Below are 6625 nucleotides of genomic sequence, written 5' to 3'. Positions count from 1 at the left end.
AGACCAAAGGATCATTGGATTCCAGGGGTTGAAGAATAAGGGGTACAGACCTTAATAGTAAATCATAATTACCAACTCCAGCGGCGTTTAGTAGGACAGCTTTAGAAACAAAATAGATAACAAAAGATAACAGCTGGATGCACTGTTCATAGTAAGAGTCAATGCTGTTTCATGGAACTTTTGTCCCAGTTTGTATCTGTTTAAATAGATTTATATGAGTCTACTGGGTCACAATAGAAAAATATATTTCTGCATGTGAGGTCACAGCCAAAATGGATGGCGTTGTGGTGAGGGGAAGCTGTGGGTGGTGACTGGCTCTGCGGCCACACTTACCGGGTTTCCAGCAGGTCCACCCGCCATCTCTCCTGGGATGTGATCGATGAGCTCTGTGCACTGCTCCCTTGGTCCTCCGGTGCCCCATACCAGGCCCTAGTTTTCTGGGGGATGCAGGGAGCCGGGACTGCGGCCGGCTGTGTGCTGCGCTGGGGAAGGGTGGTATTTCTCTGGCCGGAAGTGAGGAGGTGGGCCTGAGGCGAGGGGCCGGGCCGAAATGCCTGCCCTCAGCTGATGCAGAGCAAGTTCTGGAACCGGGAGGGGGGCCAGCCAGTGAGCCAGGCTGACCTGCATGTCCGCAGGGTCTGCGGCCCATGGGCCCCTCTCGGGCAGAACCACCGGGAGGTCCCTTCACATGGCTGGACCGAGCTTGGGGTGCTGTGAGCGCGTGTGCGCGTCTGTCTATCTGTATGTCTCCACCGTGCCTACCTCCATCTCAGCAACTTCCCCGATGCCCGGAAGCAGATCCCACAGCAATTAAGGGGTCACTGGAGCTAGATCACCTGGGTTGTTTAAATCCCAGCTCTACCATTTACAGCTGTTTGATCATGGACACATTAGTTCTTCACTGGGCCAGTTTTTCCATCTGTAAAATGGGGTCATGGGGTTGCTATGAGGGCAGTCCTGACAATGACCCCTCAGTAAATCAGAGTTGCTTGTATTAACACCCTTGAGCCTGCCGGGTCCTACTCTCCTTGCCCAGACCAGCAGGGTTCTACCCCGAGGGTTCGACAGTGCCCACCAGGGAACAGACGCTGAGCCGGTGGGCAGAGGCTTGGCGCAGGGGCCTGGAGAGCAGACTGTCCCAGTCCTCCATGCTCCGAATAAGTCATCAGGAATCCTTTCTCCATGAAATCCCCTTAACTCCTTACAGTTACAAAGAAGAGGAGATTCCATTTCCCCAGAGCCACTGATCCCTGAATTCGCCTTCCCTGGTACCCGGGCTCATAGTAAAGGTGACTTGGGGCTGAGTCACACGCTCCCGAGTGACAGGTCCTCTTGGAGGAAGCCATTTGCAGAGTGGCTGCCCTGTGTGCCTACCTCCAGGCCCTCCCCGCACCCGTGCGCTGCCCCTAATCTCTGCTTTATTATTATTTTCTGCTTAAACCCACTGGCCGTGTGGGTGACTCTTATGTTTAGCACAGCTACATGTCTCCCCGGAGGCACCCTCCTGTTTTTAAAGCAGGAACTCTTCCTGCGGGTTTTACCCCGGGCACAGAGGGCTAGTTGGGAGGAGGGGGAGTCTCAGGGACAGGGCCTGGGGTTGGTTCCCCTGCCCCCCAGCTATACTCGGGCCCTGAGCTGAGCCCGTCTGAAGTGGGGTCTGCCTCCCAAGATCCACTGTCCTCTCTCTCTCCCAGCAGCCCTGGAGCTGTCTGGTTTGGGTTCCCCGAAAGCCCACTCAGAGACAAGGATTCAAGGGCAAGGCGTTCACTTAGATACAGCGGTTCTCAACCTGTGGGTCGCGACCCCTTTGGGGGTCGAACGACCCTTTCACAGGGGTCGCCTAAGACCATCGGAAAACACATATATAATTACATATTGTTTTAGTGATTAATCACTATGCTTGAATTATGTTCAATTTGTAACAATGAAATTGGGGGTCACCACAACATGAGGAACTGTATTAAAGGGTCGTGGCATTAGGAAGGTTGAGAACCACTGATTAGAAGGTGATCGATCCCACGACTGTAGGGGTGGAGGGTGAGACAGGACGGGGCGGGGCTGCTGTGGGCTAACCTCCCGAACCGAACCTCCGAACCTCCGGCAGCTGCTGCTGGTTTGCCTACCCTCCCTTCCCGTGACTGCGAGGCTGCTGCGGGGACAGGATTCCGCAGGACATCAGCGGCAGGAGCAGTCATCTGCGGGAGAACGGACATCCGGGCGGTTTGAGCCAAACTTGGCCCATCGCTGCATCCGGGTCACTGGCTACAGGACAGGGTCCTGGGCAGCACGTGGCCTGAGGTGGCCCGTGGAGGCGGCTGAGGATTGGCTGGTGTGGGGGCGGGGAGCAATCCACCTGCTGCGCTTGCCCAGGTGGCCTGGCCATTTCCCCGCCGGGTGGGGAGAAACTGCTCTCCAATGAAGCCCACGGGAGAGATCCTGGTGGTGGTGTTTAAAACCCTCGTTAAAAAATGGTTGTCACCTGGCTGGCGTGGCTTGGTGGTTGAGCGTCGACCTATGAACCTGAAGGTCATGGTTCAATTCCCGGTCAGTGCACATGCCTGGGTTGCGGGCTCTATCCCCAGTGTGGAGGGTGTAGGAGGCAGCCAATCAATGATTCTCATCATTGATATTTCTAATCTCTCCCCCTCTCTCTCTCCCTACCTCTCTGAAATCAATAAAAATATATTTTTTAAAACATTGTCAAAATTTGTAAATATTTTTATTGTAAAAAATGTAAAATATACATAACAAAATGTACAATTCCACCCAGTTTTAAAGGTACAGCTCTGTGGCATTAAGTGCATTCACATGGCTGGGCAGCATTTTGTAAGGTTTTTGTTTATTTATTCTTGCAAAGGCACAGCAACTGGGATCTATTTTCAGAGGCTGCTGGCGCATCTGTTGGCACGATTGGTCAGCCAACCACAGAAGTGTCCCCTTGCTGATGAGTTGGAAGTATCCGTGGGACCACAGCCCTCTGGACCGCGGTGTCACTCGGGCGCCTGTGGGCCCTGCCTGCGCCAGCACAGCCGCTTTGGCTTGCCTTCGACTTGGAGAAAAACACTTAATCCCCCGGCTGCAGGGACTTGCTGGGTGCTGGTGGCGGAATTCCTCTTGCCTGGGGGGCCAGAATTTCTTCTAATCCTGAAATAGCTCCCGCCTCTCCCCACTTGAACCCACGGTTTATTTATACCCACCCTATTGAGGAGTGTCCCTTTCTTCCCTCCTCCCCAGGGGGACTGCTGTGGACAGACAGACATGACCCCCTGTGGTCCCTCTCTGTGTCTTGGCCTTGGCGGTGGAGCCCGGGGTCTGGGCTGCGGGCGGGGACCAGCGGGTGCAGAGGTGGCAGGCACAGCTCGAGGGTCTTGGCGTTCCTTGTGGCCCAGACATGCCCCCCCCCAACCAGGGGCAGTTTCTGGGGCATCAGATTGTTTCCCTGGAGACTCAGCGTGTGGTGTCTTTGGGCAGCTTTTAGTTGTCGCTACAGGTGGCCTCAGCCGTGTTACCTTACGGGAGGCGGCTGGGGACCAGCCATGTGGCCTCAGCTGCCTCGGGGTGGGGGCGGGTGTTCCTGGCCCTCAGAGTCAGACCTTTAACTGAGTTACTCGAAGTGCTTTCCCAGCAAGCACTCTGGGGCCAGGCTCCGCGGTGGGGTGAAAAGGTCATTGGCCTCAGGAAGGGCTGCTTGCCTTTGATCTTGCTGCAATTCAAGGTCGCCAGACAGAAAGGCCTGATGAGCCCTGGTGATTAGCTCCCTGTGCAAAGTCACCACTTTCTGTCTAGTTTTCACCCCTTTGCAGATTTCAAGTGTCTTACCCTCTCTTCTCTTTTTAGCTGTTTCCTCTCCACTCCATCTCTGTATCGGCCTCTGTGGCTCATTATGGTTTTTTTTTCTCTCTGTGTCTGTCTCTTTGTGTCTCTGTCTCTAAATGCCTCAGAATCTTTTTAAAAAACTGATGAGAGAGACAGAGAAAATAAAAACACATGGATTTGTTGTTCCACTATTTATGCACTCATTGGTTGCTTCTTGTATGTGCCCTGACCAGAGATTGAACCCAAACCTTGGTGTACTGGGACAACGCTCTAACCAACGGAGCTACCCGGCCAGGGCAGCTTTCTCTTTCGTGGTCTGGCTGTCCCAGTCTGTGAGTATCTGCTTATCTCTGTCTCCCTCCGTCTCTCTCTGTATCTCTGTCTCTATGTCTCTGTCTCTCTTTCTCTGTGTCTCTGTCTTTCTCTGCTTCTGTCTTCCACTCTCGCCCTGGCCCAGTCTAGAAACCTTGGCGAGGGGACATGGGTGAGTCAGGGTGGCTGCAACTGGAGACCACAGGGAGAGCAGCCAGGGCGGGTCTATCTGCAGGGAAACGATCAGTTTACGTTTTGGGGAGAAACCTGGGCACACATGCTGTCCAGGGCCTGGCCTCACCCGCCCCCTGGGCCCTCTGGGGAACTTCAGTCCCAGCTGCCCCAGCCCTACCCCCACACGCCCCCATCACGGGGCTGCCCTGGGACACACAGCAGCCGGACTCCCAAGGCTGGGCCAGACGTCACAGGGAAGAAAGGGCACAAGACACTCCAGTTTCGGGAGATGCTTAGATTTATGTGCAGCCAGTTAGTAAATGATTTATTATACAGGACACCTGAGCAGGTTCGCTCAACCCCTAATGTCTAGACCAGTGATGGCGAACCTTTTGAGCTCGGCGTGTCAGCATTTTGAAAAACCCTAACTTAACTCTGGTGCCGTGTCACATATAGAAATTTTTTGATATTTGCAACCATAGTAAAACAAAGACTTATATTTTTGATATTTATTTTATATATTTAAGTGCCATTTAACAAAGAAAAATCAACCAAAAAAAAAAAATGAGTTCGAGTGTCACCTCTGACACGCGTGTCATAGGTTCACCATCACTGGTCTAGATGGTCATAAAACAACCCAAGCGATCTTCTTGGGAACACTTTATATTTTGGGGTCACTGACATCTGAGCAAAGGTGGCCCTCACGCTCACCTGTGCGTTTAGGAGGTGCGGGACCGTCATGCCCACTGGGGAGCAGCCACAGTGCCCCAGGGACAGAGGGCCCCACGCGGCAGTTCAGAGGCCGAGAGGGGAGGTCTGATCCCGCACGGCTGGTTCACCCACCGCCTCCCCCGCCGCAGGCGCCTGAGACACGCCAAGGTCTGGCCTCAGGACACCCGATGGATCAATGCTCATCTGCCCCTAGGTGGTCACCAAAGGAAGGACAGCAACCATAGTGCCTCCCGGGGTTAGTACATGTAAAGTACTCACTGTCCGAGCCCTGAAGTGCTCCCTAAGCAGGCCTTTCCCAGCTGGGGAAACAACTTAAGGCCAATTACAGCTGGATGTTAATAGAGACGCCCTTTCCTGGAGGTAGAAAGAGTGCGCATTCTTTCTCAGTTTGAGTCACTGCAGGTGAATTACCTGGAGGCTTCGCCCTCAAAGAGAACGTGGGTGCAAATCCCAGCTCCACAATGTATACCTGTGGCCAACTGGAGCCTTGTTCTAGCACTTTCCTCCTCGTTCCAGGGGTGGCGTACTTCCTGCCTCTCGCACTGGGCGTGGCCAGGTGACCTGCTCTGCTGTCAGCAGGTGTGGAGCCAGCAAGGGCCCGAGATGTGAGGAAGCGGACAGCAGGCCTGCTCTCTCCGCGGCTGCCCTCTGCGTGAGAACGTGCCCCTGCTTCCTGCTGGCTGGTCCAGGGACGATGACGGTCGAGAGCGCCTCACATAAATTATCTGCTTTAATTCCTGCCACTATCCTAGGAGAGGGTCTTGCCATCCGTTTTGCAGATGAAGAAACTGAGGCCCCCACCCCAATCGTCCTGTTGGACGGTGGCAGCAGGACCCCTGCCTCTTGTCTGAGGTCAGAGCTTGGGATTTGAGCTTCTCCCCAGACAGGAGTTTCTCCGGGATGACACTCCTCATGACAAAACCCCATCCCCTCCAGCAGGCATGAAGGTCCCGGAACAGCAAAGGGGGTGCCCACATGTCCCTGCTCAGGCGTGGAACCAGACTCTCAGAAAAACATTTTCCCCAATGAATCTTCTTAGGTCAGCGGTTCTCAACCTGTGGGTCGCGACCCCTTTGGTGGTCGAACGACCCTTTCACAGGGGTCGCCTAAGACCATCCTGCATATCAGATATTTACATTACGATTCATAACAGTAGCAACATTACAGTTATGAAGTAGCAACGAAAATAATTTTATGGTTGGGTCGCAACATGAGGAACTGTATTTAAAGGGCCAGAAGGTTGGGAACCACTGGCTTAGGTGGTTGTGTCTGGAGTGGAGTGACTGTCATTGGGAGGTTTAAAAGTTGACAGGTGATGGGCGACCATTTCGTCAGCAGAGGCTGCGGTCTTTACAGCTGCTGCCCGCAGATCTGCAGAGACGAGGCGTGGTGCCTGCAATGGAGAGGGGGTGTGGAGAGGCATCCTGGTTGGGGGAAGCCTGGGGAGCCCTGGGTCAGATTCCTCGCCTGGCCAGCCAGCTTCTCCCGAGTGCACGAGTCCCATGAGACTCAGAGCATTTGAGGTTGGCAGTGGGGGGCGGGAGTGGGGGGGAAGGAGAGCGTAAGGGGGTGGGGGACAGTGAGTCAGGAC

This window comes from Myotis lucifugus, unplaced genomic scaffold, assembly GCF_000147115.1.
Source record: "Myotis lucifugus unplaced genomic scaffold, Myoluc2.0 scaffold_8, whole genome shotgun sequence".
Classification (NCBI taxonomy): domain Eukaryota; kingdom Metazoa; phylum Chordata; class Mammalia; order Chiroptera; family Vespertilionidae; genus Myotis; species Myotis lucifugus.
The sequence above is the reverse complement of the archived record's forward strand: the minus strand, read 5'-3'. Positions refer to the sequence as shown.